The sequence below is a fragment of the Protomyctophum parallelum genome (assembly GCF_964188405.1).
Source record: "Protomyctophum parallelum genome assembly, chromosome: 1".
Taxonomy (NCBI): domain Eukaryota; kingdom Metazoa; phylum Chordata; class Actinopteri; order Myctophiformes; family Myctophidae; genus Protomyctophum; species Protomyctophum parallelum.
Window position 1 is genome coordinate 26920543 of NC_139697.1, and position 17793 is coordinate 26938335.

Here is a 17793-nt window from a genome sequence, read left to right on the forward strand (position 1 = left end):
CATGTTCTACTTATATTTTATGTTCGGGGGTCGCTGCAGTAACATTCATAGAACAGCAGATGGCAGTGTTGCTCAAACTAGGAGGCTTTTGGTATTCCCACCCAGGGACTGCTCATTTTTAGTGACCTAAGTCTTAATTTCCAACTTGGTCCTGGAGACTCTTCACATGGCAATGAAAGTGATTTAAAATGTATTTTATTTAATTTGCTAGGACAAAATATTGGCCCAAAGTGCTGCCCAAAGTCTAGTTGGACTAAAATGTTGCAGCACCAACATACGTTTGTTGATTCTGTTGGAAAATAGCAGATCTACAAGCTCATGATATGATATTTTTTGAAAAATCGTGAAAATGTGGCGCAACATGTTCTTTCAGAGCGAACGTTTTTAACTCCCTGGAACAACATATTTTCAGATGGGGGTCGACGGCCAATGACATCTTTTTTGGGGGTCCTTGACATGAAAATGTTTGAGAACCACTGCCCTAGAAACATGAGGTTTTTCAGAAAACTGTCAGGATGTAGAAGACATTTTGTGGAATCGTCCTCGGGTCTAAATGTGTTTAATAAGTAGTGAAGGGACTGATTCCACGAGGCTTAACAGCACTTTAGTCGCACTGTGTTGTTACTGGATAAGGCGGCGATATGAAAAGCTTCTGGACAACATGGCCACAGGATGGATATCTGATATGCTCAACTTAATGTACCAATTTTCTGCCCAGCAGCCCCCAGAATAACAGGAGATTATGTCACGTGCCATGTGGACCAGTGTTGTTTTCGTCGACTAAAACTATAAAACGAAAAATGTCCCGTCGACTACCTTTTTCCACTGACGAAAACTAAATGGAAACTAAATTAAAACTAAGCTATGATGACTAAAACTAACATACTGACAATTTCGTCAACAAATAAAAACTGGACTAAAATATTAGGAAGGGACTAGTGGACAAGAGATCCAGTATAAGTCATTTTACACTTGGTTGCATGCTGAAAATAGCCAATCTACAAGCTCAGAACGCGTCATGTTGTGAGCTTGTAGATCGGCTATTTTCAGCAAGTGTAAAAACAGTCATTACGACGGCATCAAGGCCCGCCAAAATACATTTACTAAATCAACTGTAGATTTAGTAGACTAAAATCTTATGATATTTAATCGACCAAAACTTGCTGCCAAAAACAACCAGAATAACAGGAGATATTCCATGCCATGCGGACATTGACCAAGTCATATTGAAGTTATTCCTATGCATAATGCTTTGCCATGGGACGACCCTTACACATGTGCCTCGCTACACATGTTATTAGCAGCAATCATGATTGATATGATATGATATATGATTTAGTACTTTATTGTCAGTTCACACTGAAATTTGTCTTGTGACCCAGCAGCCAAGTAGCCTATGCAGAACACATATACACACATTTGACATAGCACAAAGAACAAGACAATTTACATACATAAAGACATGAAGACAAGAGCAATGTCCACCGTCTAGATTACCCCATGGCTACTACAACTCCTGATTAAGCGTGACTGGTGGACAAAGGACCTCTTCAGTCTGACCTTATTGTATGCTAATGTTGCACGTTGCACGTTATCATACGTGGATGTATAAAGTTTCTGAAGTTGTCCAATGTTGTTGAACATTAGTAATTAGTAGCATTCATGATTTGTCATGAATGCTACTAATAACGACGGTCTCTTGGACAAAGTCATTGAAGAACAGGAACGTTTTTATCAGGAACACGAGCTATTATGCAGTACGCACAAACCCACGAGGAAAGCCTCACGGGTGTGTTCATCCCTGCATCTTTCTGTATGTTCAGTTATTTTATTGTATTTCTTTATTGTACAATTTGATTTAATTATCCCTTTATTTAACAAGCAGAGCAACGCAGGTCTCCCTCGTATAGATTGATTCCAGATGACGGAGGAGGTCATGGAGTATCGCCACTGGGGAAGCCCTTCAGTCGTCTCCTCTAGAGTGAAAGACGGGGTGTTGAGGGATGGAAAATGAAAAGGTACAGTAGCCTATACACTCCAGCCTAGCCAGTTACTGAAAACAAGGCCCCCAAGTCACAATTTAACATCTTCAGATAACCACAGTAGTTGGACCACTTAACGAAGTTCAGCGTTATGCAACAGCTGTGCGCTCTTGCACTGTTGGACCCTTTTTAGCAAAAGGCGTCCAAGTCCACTCTCACTTCCCCATATATCTGTCTCTTGAGCAGAGCTGTCCAAACCATTGAAAGTCATTAAAGTTTCTCTGAGCTTTATGTCAATTATGTCAACATATGTGACCCAATTTTTGTGAGTTTTACCCCTCCTTCACCCTCGCACACAGTTTTGAGGTGCGTTAAAATGGAGGGGGCCCCAGAGCAACCGTCCCCATCCAGGGGAATTTGAACACCATTTGGTTTCCTTTTAATTAGGATGGATATCGTGTTACACCCCCCCCCCCCTTTTTTTCCTCTTTTCATGAGGAAGGTGTTCAAACGGTATAGAGGGGGAACCGGCTTGGGCGTTACCACTGTGCTCACTGGCACTACTGACATGATGTCACATCCTGACGTCTGGGAACCATTTCAGCCTTTACGAAGGTGTCGTGTAATGTTTTTACACGCGCTTTGTTTGAGGTTACGTTCCGATGCGTGTCAAGTGTGATTGAAAACTGTAAATCCGCGTGGCTGGGGAGAGGTGGAGGTTAAACCTGAATTAAGCCGTTCTGAACGGGAACGCCTTTTGGTGATTTAAGCATTGTGTTATGCTTTAGCTGTTGAAAAATAGCAGATCTACAAGGTCTGCTATTTTTGAAAAATCGAGAAAATGTGTTGAATATATATTCTTTCACAGTGAACGTTTTTAACTCAAATCTTTGTTTCTTGGTGGGGGGTCCCTGGAACAACATATTTTCAGATGGGGGTCGGCGGCCAATTACATATATTTTTGGGGGTTCCTTGACATGAAATAGTTTGAGAACGACTGACATTGAAACATGGGTTTTTCAGAAGACATTTGTAGACTGGACCTGACAGGTCTAAATGGGTTAATACTCCATCACACGAAGGTGTTGCTTGCTGAAAAAGAACCGATCTTGAAGATCTGTATCTAAGTAGTAGGGCTAATACTAAATCTACATCTGCATATTGATGTAGATTATGAAATGGATATAGCATCTTTGGTACCAACTGTCATCACTTACTCCAAAAACTGGCACCGCAGATGTGATAATATGAACCAGAGGTTCGGCACAAATGTCTACTATATCTTGTTGTTTGATTTGTTTTATCTTTGCACATTAGCCTGGCTTTCCACATTTTTTGTCTTTGTTCTACATGCAGACCAGCTAATGGTGGCCACTTAGAGCTGCCAGGTTCAATAATCCAGTTGACTCTGTCTAGCGTCGGGGTGCGTGAGAAGTCTGATGGAAGGAGGAGAGTGTAACATAGTTGTTCGTTACTCGTGGGAGGGAGCTCGCATGCCTTGGATGTGTGACTTGCACAGCTTTGCACACGTTTTTAGTGTTTCAGCAGCCGTGTTGATTTCGTTGACTAAAACTTAAGACGAAAAATGGCTCGTCGACTACCATTTCCCACTGACAAACTAAATGGAAACTAAATAAAAACTAAGCTATGACGACTAAAACTATGTCAACAATTTCGTCTAGACTAAAAAACTAGACTAAAATGTTAGGAACACTAACATTCCTGGTGACTAAAGTGTGACTAAAACTAAATGAAGTTTCATTCCAAAGACTATGACTAAACTAAAATCAAAATGTACTGCCAAAAACAACACTGTTCGGCAGTGATGGAAGAAGTAGTACTCTGGTAAAAGTACCAATACCACAGTGTAGAGATACTCTGTTCCGAATAGAAGTCCTGTATTCAAAATTGCTTGAGTTTTAAGTACAAAAGTATTATCAATATCATGTACTTCCACTACCAAATGTACTGTAAAAGTACTTATGCAGAAATATTATTGGATTAGCAAATGTAGCGTTAGTGTTAAAGTGTTAAAGGGGGGGCTCAATTAAATGACTTTGTCCATCTTTCTAGCCCAAGTAAAGTAACAAAAAAAAACATTTTGTACTTGAGTAATTGTACTTAGTTACGTTCTATCCCCCCAAGAAGACGCACGCATGCACACTTGCCGTCTGGTTAAGTTAGGGGTGTATATGGTTGACTCGGAACAGAGGGGTTGCCTGGCTGCCAGACACAGGGTTCCCTTTGCCTCGTAGAACACAGGGAGGGGTTGATCGGGCCACGCTGCACATTTCCTCAAAAGTCTGTTCTAGAATGAAATCCAGCTGCTGCTGTCCCCATTTCAACACCAATCCAACAGTCTGGAACTAAAACGGTACATACATGTAGAAATGTAAAACACAAGTTGCAATACACAAAATGTCATTTATAGCTCTCAACCTACAGGAAAAGTCCTGGGGGGAACCCCTATGGATCCGTTCTTTCACACTCATAGTTAACACATTCTGGGCGGAAACCCCCCCTATTCTTTAGCTATTGAAAAATAGCAGATCTACAAGCTCATAGCGCTATTTTTGAAATATCGTGAAAATGTGGCGCAAATTTGGAATATATTCTTTCAGAGTGAATATTTTTAACTGAAATCTTAACTTCTGAGGGGGTTCCTGGAACAACATATTTTCAGACGGGGGTCGGCGGCCAATTACATATATTTTGGGGGTCCTTGACATGAAAACTATGAGAACCACTGACATCGAAACATAGGGTTTTTCAGAAAACTGTCAGGTTTTAGAAGCAATTTGTAGAATCCTCCAATTTGTAGAATCAGTTCAATTCAACCCATAGGCGTTTACTGTGCAACAAAGAGATTAATTATGGTAACATGTTATGGTAGCATGTTGCAAACATGTAGTACTTATTGCATTACTACTAAGCCTCTATGGGTTGTATGTTGATATAGTATATAATGATATATGATATTGTGTATACTTCTCTAATGTGGCCTATATTCATGACATCATGTGCCAAAATATGTACAGCAGTCTCAATGCAACTTCATCACATCCAAGCAGTGTTTTTGCGGCAGCACATTTAGATTTTAGTTTTAGTCATATAGTCTCTTGTATAGTTTTCATTTGGTTTTTTAGTCACATTTTAGTCACCGGGAATTTGGGAATGTTTTTGTGTTAGTCTAGCTGCGACGTGTTGTGAGCTTGTAGATCGGCTATTTTCAGCATGCATCCAAGTGCTAACTAACTTATTCTGGATCTCTTGTCCACTAGTCCCTTCAGTTTTTACTCTGGTTTTTATTTGTTGACGAAATTGTCTTAGTTTTAGTCATCGTAACTTATTTTTAATTTAGTTTTCAATTTAGTTTTTTGTCAGTGGAAAAAGGTTTGACGAACATTTTTCGTCTTAGTTTTTAGTCATCAAAAATCAGCACTGCATCCAAGTTGGTTTGGTCTTTTGCCAGAAGGCCTGACCTACATATTGCTCACCTGTTCTTTTTCCATTTTAAAGAGAGCATTTTAATCACTGACTAAATATATGACTAGGTTGGGTCTCTCTCTCTGTCATGGGTCCAATGTTCTGGGAGGCATACTATCATCCGACAGTATCATCCACCACTCCGAGGTGCACTGCGGGTCGGGAGAGGGTTGCGGTTAGGTTTAGGTGTCTGCCCCGGGGGAGGTTAGGGTTAGGGTGAGGGAGGAGGTAGGTTGTCGTTCGGACCAATGCTCCGTCGGACAAAAGGCATGCACTCCAATGTTCTGATAGCAGTTTCTGCAGCTCAGTTTGACTGACTCACCACAATTGCTTCAGTGTTTGGAAATGTTGCTGCATGCATTCTTCTTCTTACTGATTTGCTTGTCTTGCATGCCGGGACGATTCTGGCAATGTTCTTTTTAAATCGGCAGCTTATTGCTGTGCTAGAGATAATTCTCTTAGCACAAATAATTGTGTTTTGGTGCTTGCATGACGCAGGGTTTTGCCCACGGGTGCATGCACATGCACTGTGACCTTTAGTTTAGTGGTAACATATGATATTCTTTTTTGCGTTTGTGTGCTATGACCTAACTCTTAGCAAAATGGACATGATGTTTCCTATTACTTTTAACACGCATTGCTGCAACAGAATAATAATAAACATTACCAACAAAAGAAAACGTGAACACAAAAATCACGTGACTTGCTAAATCACAACAGCATGATACATATACATACAGTTAACACATTCTGGGTGGGGAGGAACCCCTTTTGGTGTTTTTTTAAGCATTACGTTATACTTTAGCTGTTGAAAAATAGCGCTACGAGTTTGTAGATCTGCTATTTTTTGGAAAATGTGGCGCAAATCTTTTAATGTATATTATTTCAGAGCGGCGAACGTTTTTAACTCACAACACCAAGTATCTATGCTGATACCCCCCCCCCCCCCCCTCAGGGGGAGGGGGGGGGGGGGGGGGGGGACAACATACTTTCAGATGGGGGTCCACGGCCAAATACAGATAATTCTGGGGCTCCTTGACATGAAATAGTTTGAGGTTGACAGAAAAGACTGACAGAATTTTTTTTTATCCAGAAAACTGTAAGGATTTGTAGAATCATCATCCTCTGAAAGAGAGGTGAGTTAAATTCCAGATTGAACCCTAGGAGCACATGACTGACAGGAGCTTAATGTAAAATGGATTCTATACTGGGGAGTTCCCTCTGGGCCGTGTTTACATTCCGATGCCGTGTGTTGCAATTTTCCATAAGGTTCACCCCGGGATAATTAAGATGAGCAATGGATTGCAGATGTCGGCCATGTTTGGCGTGATGCTCTGTGTGTGCGTGTGCACGTGCGTGCGTGCGTGCGTGCGTGTGTGTGTGTGTGTGGGCGAGGCTGCACAGTGTGGACAGACTGGACAGCTAAAATCAGTGTGCACGGTGCACATACCAAATTGGTGGAGGGCCTAACAGGGCGACCAACGCCCTGAATCCCCCCTAGTCCTCTCAATGCTCTCAGGGTCGCACAGCGGCTTACAAACACTGTAGGAAACCTGTGTAATTAAACACACTCCTATTATTCCCTTGCATTCCTAATATATTCTGGAGGAAATATTCTTGCAACACATTGTGAGCTTGGGAAGATCGGCTCTTTTCAGCATAGATACTTGGTGTAAGAAAGAATAAGGCCGTGAATACAAGCGGCCAAAATGAGTTTTCTCCGACGAGATAGGGTGAGGAGTTCAGTCACACGGGAGAGACTCGGCGTAGAGCCGCTGCTCCTTCGCCTGGAAAGGAGCCAGCTTAGGTGGTTCGGGCATCTGGTTAGGATGCCTCTCGGGCGTCTCCCTAGGGAGGTCCTCGATGCACGTCCCACTGGGAGGAGACCCCGGGGCAGACCAAGGTGCAGATGGAGGGATTACATCGACTCACTGGCCTTGGAACGTCTCGGGATCCCCCAGGAGGAAGTCACTAATGTTGCTCTGGAGAGGGATGTCTGGAGCTCTCTGGTGGAGCTGGTGCGACCCGACTACGGATAAGCGGTTGAAGATGGATGGATGGATACTTGGTGTAGAGGGGGAAAAAGAAGGGACCAAGGTTCAAACTTCTAGTATATTAGATATATAGAGCCTATAGAAGAGTTATATATACCCCCCGGGGGACTGCCGGTCAACGAATATATCATACGTTTTATGTTTTATAAAGTTTTTGGTTTAAATTAATAGGTTTAAACTCATTCAGCATCTCCTTCATGTTCATTCAAGTCCATTGTTATTGCTGACATGGGCGGCAGCTAGTGGCTCAGCGGTAGAGTGGCCGGATTGGGAACCGCAAAGTTCACAGGTCGAACCCTGTGGGCTCCCCCAGAGTTAATGTCGAAGTGTCCTTGAGCAGGAACCCCTAATTGCTCCTGATGTGCTGGTTGGTGGCGCCTTGCATGGTTTCCGCCGCCATCGGTGTATATGAACGTGTGCGTGAAAATGGGTGAATGTAATGAACAATCTTGGATAAAAGACGCTATATAAATGAATCATTTACATAAATAGACCTTTTATTGATCCTGCAGGGGGAAAACATGAAGTCATGGCGTTACAGCGGTGATGAAACGAGGGACAGATACAGACCTGAAGGAGGTAGTGGATTCACACGCAGTCGTACACTCAGGAATATCTCTGCGTGTTGCTTAGTGGGTGTCTGTTGTCTCTGGCTATTCTTCCAGCGCACACAGTGACAGTATATGAGGGGATCTTTGTTTTCACTACTGAGGAATAAGGGGGAAAATGTTTGAATTTAACTTTTGACATACATTTCTATCACCGGCTCCACCCTAAGGTCTCAGGAGAGATCCCAGGGAGTTGGATGAATATGAAAACCTCCTGTTTTCCTACTCCCCGAGTCCTCTTAATAGCTAATCTTTTTTCATTTCTCTCATTACAGCTTTAATTCATGGTTCCTCCTCCCCACCATTCAATTTCATGGACTCATCATTATACCACACCTATAAATGCCACGGTTTTGATCGCTGGGAAATGGGTTATCGAAAAAACACAACAGAGTTGTTGGGTTTTCTTTCTTCTTCTTGCAGCAGTCGTCCATCTTCATCCCTGATTCCTCTGTTATTCTTGTCACTGCGCCCCGCGGGGACTCGCCAACACGGTCAGTGTTTCCAGTGAGAGCTGGAACGGGCGAGAGATCAACTGTACCCGGGGCCACTCTCCCCTTCGCTCTGACCCCCGCCCGCACAGCAGGGGGTGCGGTTTCATTGTTGTCGCCGCATCTTCCAGGACAACACTGTCCTGACCCCCCCTTTGTTTTCCTCTGGGCCTTCGCTGCCCCCGCCACAGTGGAAACAATGGAAACAATGTCCAGCTCTCCAGTAATCCCTCGGTATGTTGGCATGTGAGACGGTGAGGAAGTCCCCGCAGGCTCCCTATAAACCCAGGGCGATGGTCCATCCAGCCTAGTGGTCACTTAGGCACATTTCTGTGCCTTGTTTTCCATGCCGGATCAACATGGATCCACTCTTAACACGATCCAGATGCCAGGCTATCCCTGTTGAGGAAGCAACGCTCTGAGCCCCGTTAGAATATTCCCCGTCTATCCATCGCACAGCTGTGAGGAGAGGAACCATAGATGATGGAGAGCGAGACGCGTTGTGAGCTTGTAGATCTGCATTCTTTTGTGTATTTTGTGTAGCCTATGGGGAATATGATCAACTAAGTATATAGGGCCCATGGGAATGCCAATTAAGTACCGGTCTTTAAGTGGTTAAGGCTCACACTTCCATATACTTCTACCCTCTCCTCTAAGGCATCGTATCGATGCCGCGCTGTTATTTAATCTCTAAGGCCAACTTTGGACGACTTGCGACCGACCGGTCTCTCATGCATGCTTCTTTTTCTTTAAAAATCACACCCGTGTGAAGTAAGTGGTGCAACTCCGTGTGGGGGTCGGGGGGGGGGGGGGTGCCGGCCTGGTTTCCGACGAGCTGCCCCGCATCCGAAACGGTCGAGAAATGACAAGAGTTACCGTGTGGGAGTCCCCAGTGGGTCACTGTACTGGACTGTACTGTTACACCCAAAATCATCATACCGGTATATACAGTTAATGTGTGTGTGTGTTAGGCTGCGCAACAGTGACACTTGGTTGTGAAAACCAACCAAAACGCTATTTTCATGCTCAGACCCAGCCAGGGACACACAAAGCTCCCTAATGAAGTGGTTGCACCACTTAACAATAGCTTATTGGCATTTATACAAAAAATAACTCAACCCCAGACAGCACGCACACGCACACGCGCGCGCGCGCGTGCACGCACACACACACACACACACACACACACACACACACACACACACACTGCTTGTGGTTGTCCATCGTGTCCGATGATGACCATCTTCTCCTATTTGTGAGTCTTCTGGTGGCTGTATAGTCCTGGCTCCACAGTCACGGTTGCAGACCGGGCATATACAAGCGGTACTAGGGGGAACAGAGGGTGGCTTTGCGGGCATGCCTCTTTGCACGCTTTGCTGCACGGCGTTGTGTTTCCATATACTGCACGCCCTGTGCGGAGCGAGAACGCCCGAGGTTCTCCAGTGAAGAGGGGTTGATCTGGCCTCTCTTCAGTGTGGTCTTAATTTGGTCTTTGAAGCGCTTCTTCTGCCCAGTGCCCACCGGCACTGCGTTGACCGAGGTGTAACTGGCCGTATAGATAGAGGACTTTGCGTGGGAGTCTAATGGCTGGGCATACGGATGACATGCCCCAGCCACCTGCGTTGATGTTGGTTCAGGATGGACTCCATGCTGCAGCTGCCCCTGCACGTTCCAACACCTCTGTGTGTGGCCACTCTGTCCTTCCAGGTGATGCTGAGAATCTTTCTTGAGACAATACAGACATCTAACATGGAAGGCCTCCAGGCTTCTGAGATGGTCCATGCCTCACATCCATATACGGTAGTGTGGGGATGCATACTGCTTTGTACACCAGCACTTTGGTGTCTCTGTTCAGAAACGCCCTTCTCTGTAGACGACCGAATGATGTTGGGGCTTGTTTAATATAAGGCGGTTTTGGATCTCGTCATCCACACACACACACACACTATATATATTTTCTGATTTGTTAGTTCAAGTTTTCGGGCGTAAAATGTGTGCCAGGCGGGGCCTCGGGGCACCCCATTTAGGGTCCAGGTAGAGCCAGACCTTATTAATTTCCGGCCCTGTTGAGATCTCTATCCTCTGGTTGGATTTCCATTACTATACTATATGGTCTCCAGTTGATCCTTATTGTTCTACGTCTCCAGCTTGACTTTGTTTATGAAGACTGGGCTGCTATATACACTGAAGTAATTTGCTGTGTGTGTGCGCAGCTGCGCGCGTGCATGCGCGCGTGCATGCGTGTCTGTGTGTGTGTTTGAGAAAACGTGAATAAAAAAAAGGGGGGGAAAAGTTCCATATATGGGCATTCCCAGCTGATACCTAATACAATCCCTGTAATGCCGGGGGTGGGCGGCGGTGGCTCAGGGGTAGAGTGGCTGGATGGTAACCGCAAGGTTGCCAGTTCGAACCAAGTGTCCTTGAGCAATACTCTGAACCCCTAATTGCTCCTGATGTGCAGGTTGGTGCCTTGCATGGTTTCCTCCGCCATCCGTGTATGAATGTGTGTGTGAATGTAATGCACAATCTATGTAAAGAGCCCAAGGTGCTATATAAATGCACCATTTACCATTTATGCCCATTATGCCCATATATTGTTAACATTATCAATCATACATCATCAATACATCATCTCATTCTGGCCAATTAGAATTTACGTCCTCGTCAAATGTTGGTACAAATGTAACCGTTCCATTTAATTTAACTCTCAAAGTTAAATTAACATTGATTTTACAATATGGGTCCCAGAAATGCCATTAAATGGGCGACCAGTTGAGAATCACTGCTAGAGCCATACAATTCTTCTCTAGTGGGGGGGTTGCTGGCATATATTTTTCAAATGGCGGTCCGCGGGATAATAAATGTCAATTTGGAGGTATGAAAAGGTTTGGGAACCACTGCTGTAGCCTCTACCCGACCATTTACCTTGAAAGTACAAGCAATTGGTTTAGGCTCCAGAAAGGTGAGTGTGCAATCCTTGCCAGCTGAATCATTTGTACCATTGAATGAAGCCATGCAGGGTTTGTTTTTGTGCGGCTATAGCGGTATGTAATGACTGCTACTTGTTAGCACGTGCTTGCAGAGGCCAAGGCTGTCTCTAAATTGTCTCCTGCTGATCTTAGAAAGCCTTTTTCCAGCCAGGTAAGGTTGAGACAATCCTGGGATACCGTCCAAGTGTTAACCTCTCTCTCTCGCTCGCAAGCATGTACTCTCTCTCACACACACACACACACACACACACACACACACACACACACACACACACACACACACTCGCACGCACGCGCACATACATTACAGATGCCCTTCTTTGAGGATGGATGCAGTGTGAATGAATGTGCAGTGCTTTTGCACTGAGGTGAATGTGATCTTTAGCCCGGGCGGCATTCATGTCTCTCGGTCGTCTACGATCCCCTCTGGTCAGGGACGTGCACACATAGACACATCAAAGGGGGCTTCAGTCCCTGCCCTTTTTACCCGTCTGTAAAACAACTGCCCTCTCCAGACCCTGAATGCAGCATTTACTGTGGTTAAAGACGTGCACAAGGCCCCTCGTTTCCATGCCAAATACCGGAAGGCAGCATTCAGTCTCCTGATCTTGGAACGCAGCATTTTGCGTTGAACTAATTTCTTTCGAAATCCATGTCCATTACACACTGCATCTCCACTAGCTAAAGTATGCTGGGTTGCGCCCCGAAAATAGCTGATCTACAAGCTCTCAACGCGTCGCAGCGCAATGCGTTGAGAGTTTGTAGATCTGCTATTTTCTTATGATTTTTTTTTTTGCCATGATGTTGTTGCTGTACATGTGCCATGTCAGTCACGTCACATGCAAATGTGCTTAACATTCTTGTTGTCTCGTAATGTCTCTGACCTCCGACCTCACAGGCTCTCCAAGGCCTGTCCCGATGATGCTTTTTGGAAGCCCCTTACAGGAACTCCTCTATAGTGCTCTTCTTCCAACAAACACGTGCTGAAGATTTCCCCCAAGAGACCCTCCTTCATCCCCAAAATAGCCTGAAAGGTGAAAGGTCAATGCTTCTTCTGGCCTCTGTAAGTTGACCTTAAGTTCCTTAACTACTAATTCTTTTTTTTAAATAGCTGATCTACAAGCTCAAAATGCGGTGCGTGGTGAGCTTTTAGATCTGCTATTAAAAAAAACACAATTTTATTATGTTAAAAACATAAAACATAATATGTTTATGTTTTATGTCTATAATTATTATTCCAAATAGGGATGCCAGGTTAGTTAAAGAATGCATTTGTGAGTTTATTTCCATCACTGTCTGATCTTTCTTCTCTTTGGTGCATTTATACTTCTCTCTTGTGAACATACAGTGAACTCCATACAGTGCAAATGTGTGAGAACTTGCACTGAAAATAACGTCACCCACACTTTTACACCTGTCCCAATGAACTTGAAGTTGAATGAATCAGCTCTGCAGTGACACAACAGACAATAAATAAACAATCTAAACTTCCTGCAGACTTTCACAGTCTTCAGTCACTGCTCTGGCAGATGCTGCAGCCAACATGAAAGCCCAGTGGTGCATATTTTCCTATTTTCTCATCGTCTTTTTTTAATCCTTTGAGAGTGTGCCTTCCCACCCTGTGCAGAAGTGCCCTGACATTCATTGTACTTAATGGCATTCACCCACAGTGGTATTCAGTTATTCACACAGCGCTTGGAGCTCAGACTCACCATTGTGTGGATTCTGGAGCTTAACACGGGCTCCATTACCTCCCCTCAGCAACATGCACTCTCACCTTCAATCAGATATGGAGGACATTGTGTCGACAGAAATAAAACCACAGCGTTGGTTGCATGGGCTTCTTTTTTCTCTTTCTTTCCTTCCCTGCAACAACGGCATTCTTTTTTCTTTTTTCCATCATTCGCTCTGTGTCAATAAGCCATGGACGGGCCCATGAGCAGCGCCAGGCGGCCTCACAGCTGGTGTCAGCTATACTCTGATGATGGGGCCTCGCCCACATTTTACCACAGGATGGCAGCCACACCGCAGCCCCTGGAGCCAAGCAGCACAGACAAATAATAGAAGCGATTAATCTCGGAGGTCAAGCATTGAGAGAGAGAGAGAGAGAAAGGTGTGTGTGTGTGTGTGTGTGTGTGTGTGTGTGTGTGTGTGTGTGTGTGTGTGTGTGTGTGTGTGTGTGTGTGTGTGTGTGTGTGTGTGTGTGTGTGTGTGTGTGTGTGTGTGTGTGTGTGTGTGTGTGTGTGTGTGTGTGTGTGTGTGTGTGTGTGTGTGTGTGTGTGTGTGTGTGTGTGTGTGTGTGTGTGTGTGTGTGTGTGTGTGTGTGTGTGTGTGTCAGTCAGTGGTGGAAAGTACTTTTACTTAAATACAACTTTGAGGTATTTGTACTTTACTTGAGTATTTCCAATTTCCAGTACTTTTACTTCTACTCCACTACATCTCAGAGCCAAAATTTACTTTTACTTTGGAGATTTCAATTTTGATTAGAAAACGTCACTTCAACCCTATACATTTTGGCCATTTGAAAATAGCCGATCTACAAGCTCACAATGTGTCGCAACGCATTGTGAGCTTGTAGATCTGCTATTTTCAATAGACGTTGTACACATTTTGAACTTGTGAAATGGGACATTCTGCAATTTGAGTACTTTTACTTTTAGTACTTTAAGTACATTTTGATGCCGATACTTTTGTACTTTTACTCAAGTACATTTTCAATTCCGTACTTTTACTTGTAACGGAAAAGTTCTAAATTGCAGTAGTGGTACTTTTACTTAAGTAAAACAATTCAGTACTTTTTCCACCACTGGTGTGTGTGTGTGTGTGTGCGCGCACGTCCGTGCGTGCGTGCGTGCGTGCGTGCGTGTTACATGTACCGGTATATAGTGCATGTTTGCACGGGACAGGAGAGAAGGGGGGGATGTAGAGAAATGGGCCCAAAAAAAAGGCATGCGGAAATGCATACGTAAAAAATGTTCTTGATGTTATCTAGCAGTGCGTGGGTCTCTGGTGTGGCCGGGGCAGCCAGCTGGCCTCTTACTGTTACAATCTGGCCCCTGTAGACAGCGTGAGTTCCCCTGGGACCAGCGAGAGAGACTTACCGTAATGGAGCAGGAACCGACCGCCGATTCCCCGTCCCAGACCCGGGCCGATCCGGCCAATACGCCACATCTAAATGAGAACAAAACCTTTGATGTGAATCTGCTGTGCAAGTTAAGGGAGCTAAGGATAGTTACAGACAATTACAGAGTTGAGTATTTGACAATATGTTTCGCAAAAGGAGCCTGTGTGAATCCAAAAGCGGGGATAAAGATGGCGTGATGCTGGGGGAGGAGGAGGCGGGCCGGGACAAAAAAAATGAGGAGGAATGGTGTCACAGGGGGATTGTGGGGGGAGAGAACTCGGGGTACCGGCGGCCGGGCGGCGCAGAGTTTTTGGGTGGGTCTCCCTGACTCTGGGAAAATTGGTCCAACCACCTCATCCACCTTTTTCCCCTCTTAATTCCTTCCAGACGGGCCCAAATGTTGAAGCTGGAATGCCTTCAAGGGTCTCTCCTGTCTGGGTGTGTGTGAATGCACTCAGAGGAAACTGTGAGATGGCTAAGAGAGAGGAGAACAGGAGTGGTGGAGGAGGGGAGGGGAGGAGGGGGGGGCAATGTGATATGCCACCCCAGCCTCTGCAGAGTACCTCTGGGACCCAGTATGAAAAAAAAACCTCCCTCGTCCTTGAGGGGGCTGTCAGGCTCACAGCAGCAACGCACGCTAGTTGTCCTCCATCCATCCACTCAACGCTACGCTGGCCCCATCAGATCAGATCAGTCGTGTTTTATCACAGGCCCACGCACGCCGCCCACCCCCGAACCTACTCCCCCCCCGCTCTCTCTCTCTCTCTCTGTCTCTGTCTCTCTGCCAGTGGTATTTCCTCTCAGATCTGTTCCAGTTAAAACCCAAGGGGGGGCGCTTCGCTTCTATACCTTTGCCAACTCCTTGCAGTCAAAACAGCTCTCTCTCTCTCCTCCAGCCAGCCACTTCAGATGATGAGGTCCCTCTCTACTTGGCAGCCCATGGGGCAGGCTATATTCTGTCCGCATCCTGTGGCGGGTGCAATCCCTCTTTAGCTCCGTTGGGCCTTTTTTAGAGTGCCTGCATGTCACCATAGTAGGCTTGTACAGTACACCTTCCAACTCAACACAGTCTTGGTGTGATACCTGCTCAGTGATAATTAAGCAATATCACACGAGAGGGGGTGGTTTAACGTCATTAATGCACGCCTGCGATGCTGCAGGAACGAGCCTGCAGGGCGAGTTCCGAATTATACAACGGTTACCCTTAAAACTAAGAAAATCGCTGAAAAAACATATTTCTTTAATGTCACTACGACCACAAATGTCCCAAGAAACTAGCTAGCCTATAGCCACGAGTTTGCCGAGTCTGGGAGAACAGAGCAGCTGAATTCTTTGCTTTGATTCGGTGTGGAGTGGTGCTCGTTTGAACCACGTCTAGAAGGCTGTTTCAACGAATACTGGACTACTCGCCCCGGTGCTTGCCCGTTTTTCCTCCCGGACTTTTCCCCGGTGAGGGGGATAACTTTGTAATATGTAATATTTGTAATATTGGCTGTTTGTATTCTTTTTGGAAAAATATAAAAAGATACTCCTGTGGAAAGGCTATATTATTTGACAACAATTTAGTATTATTTAGTATATTATGTAAGGTTTTGCCCCCTCAAATGGTACCTCGTCAGATAATCCCCACATATCCTACAACAACTTCTGTGAACAGACTTCACTGTAGTAGCTTTTCATAAATTATATTTGTACTTCTTCTTGTTCTGCTGTCATGAAAGTTTATAGTTAGAGAAATTCAAAGTCCAGCCGTCTGCTGTCCAGCCTCTCCCACCCCTCACTGGGGAAAATTCTGGGAGGAAAACAGAAACGGGGCGAGTAGTCTTGTTACCGTTTCAACCAATCAGATTGATTCCTCGAAACAACCTGTTGTATAATTAGGGTTCATTTTGGTAACATTTTGTACACTCTGTGTTACAAATTGATCAGAGTTCAGAAGTAAACAAAGACCTTTCAAACATGGGCCTGTTTTCATGTGTGAAGAAATATCACACTACCCGTCAGGAAGCTTAAATTACAGTGGCTACGTTTACATGAAGGGTGATCATTCCGAATAAATACTTCCGAATAAAATACATCCGATTTTTTTTGCCGTGAGTTTACATGGGAAATGGTCATTCCGAATGAGTGTTTATATGGAGAAGTGATAGAAGACATGATACATGTTAATTCACGTGAAACCACGCCATCTGTTGGACACATAAAATATAAGCAGTTCATTCATTGTGACTGTTTCAACAATACAAACATTATTACAGACGAACGACGATACTTTGAAATCCCATCATTTCATTCCGCAGTAGCTTTGAATTGAGGCTGCTGGTTGGATAGGGACGGGCAAATATGTTTACCGTCTTTTTTTCCCCACCCGCTGCGGCTCCGCTTCTCCGCTGGGAAGGTGATCATCTCGTTTTTATTTTTTTTACTTTATTATCTACAGCACGGCCAGGGCACGCAACACTGATTATTATTGTATCGGGTCGCTCGTTATTTTTGAGAGAGAGAGAGAGAGAGAGATAGAGAGAGAGAGAGACCGTTGAACACACACACACACATAACACACAGATCAGGGTTATCGTCATCTGCTGCTGATCCACATTCTTTTGTGGATTTCGGATCTGAAAAAAGGAACGAAATAACGCGCTCTATGTGCAAACTCCTCGGCGCGCCTTGGATATGAGCGCCTTGGAGCATGCTCAGAAAGACCAGAATGAACTTGCATCCGAATTAGTGTATACATGAGTCCAATTTTCTTTCAATCGCATTGAACATCGGAGTAATCCGGCCAGTGACATCGGAATGGTTTTTAGATCGCATCGAGCGTTTTCATTCGGATGTACGTTTTTGTAGGTGTTTACATAACAACGTTTAATAGGATTTAAATTCTATTCGGAATGAAAAGGGGATTTAACTGCTCATGTAAACGTAGCCACTGTCTAAATATTTTCATGGACTCGTTATTTTATCCAGCACCACCTGGCCTACGTATGTAGGTTTTTGATGTGCACACGACACGCCACACACCTATTCTTCAAGTACTTCATTTCACATTTTGGTC

The 17793-nt window shown here is 44.6% G+C and overlaps 1 protein-coding gene across 1 annotated transcript in view; it reads right to left on the reverse strand.

Moving 5' to 3' along the window:
- Positions 1-14282: 14282 nt before the first annotated feature.
- LOC310865165 (uncharacterized protein) overlaps positions 14283-17793 on the reverse strand; it is a 468188-nt gene continuing 464677 nt past the window's right edge. The window contains exon 5 of the transcript XR_014569804.1: positions 14283-14298. The gene's annotated coding sequence lies outside the window, so the exon portion shown is untranslated. The remainder of the gene's footprint in view (positions 14299-17793) is intronic.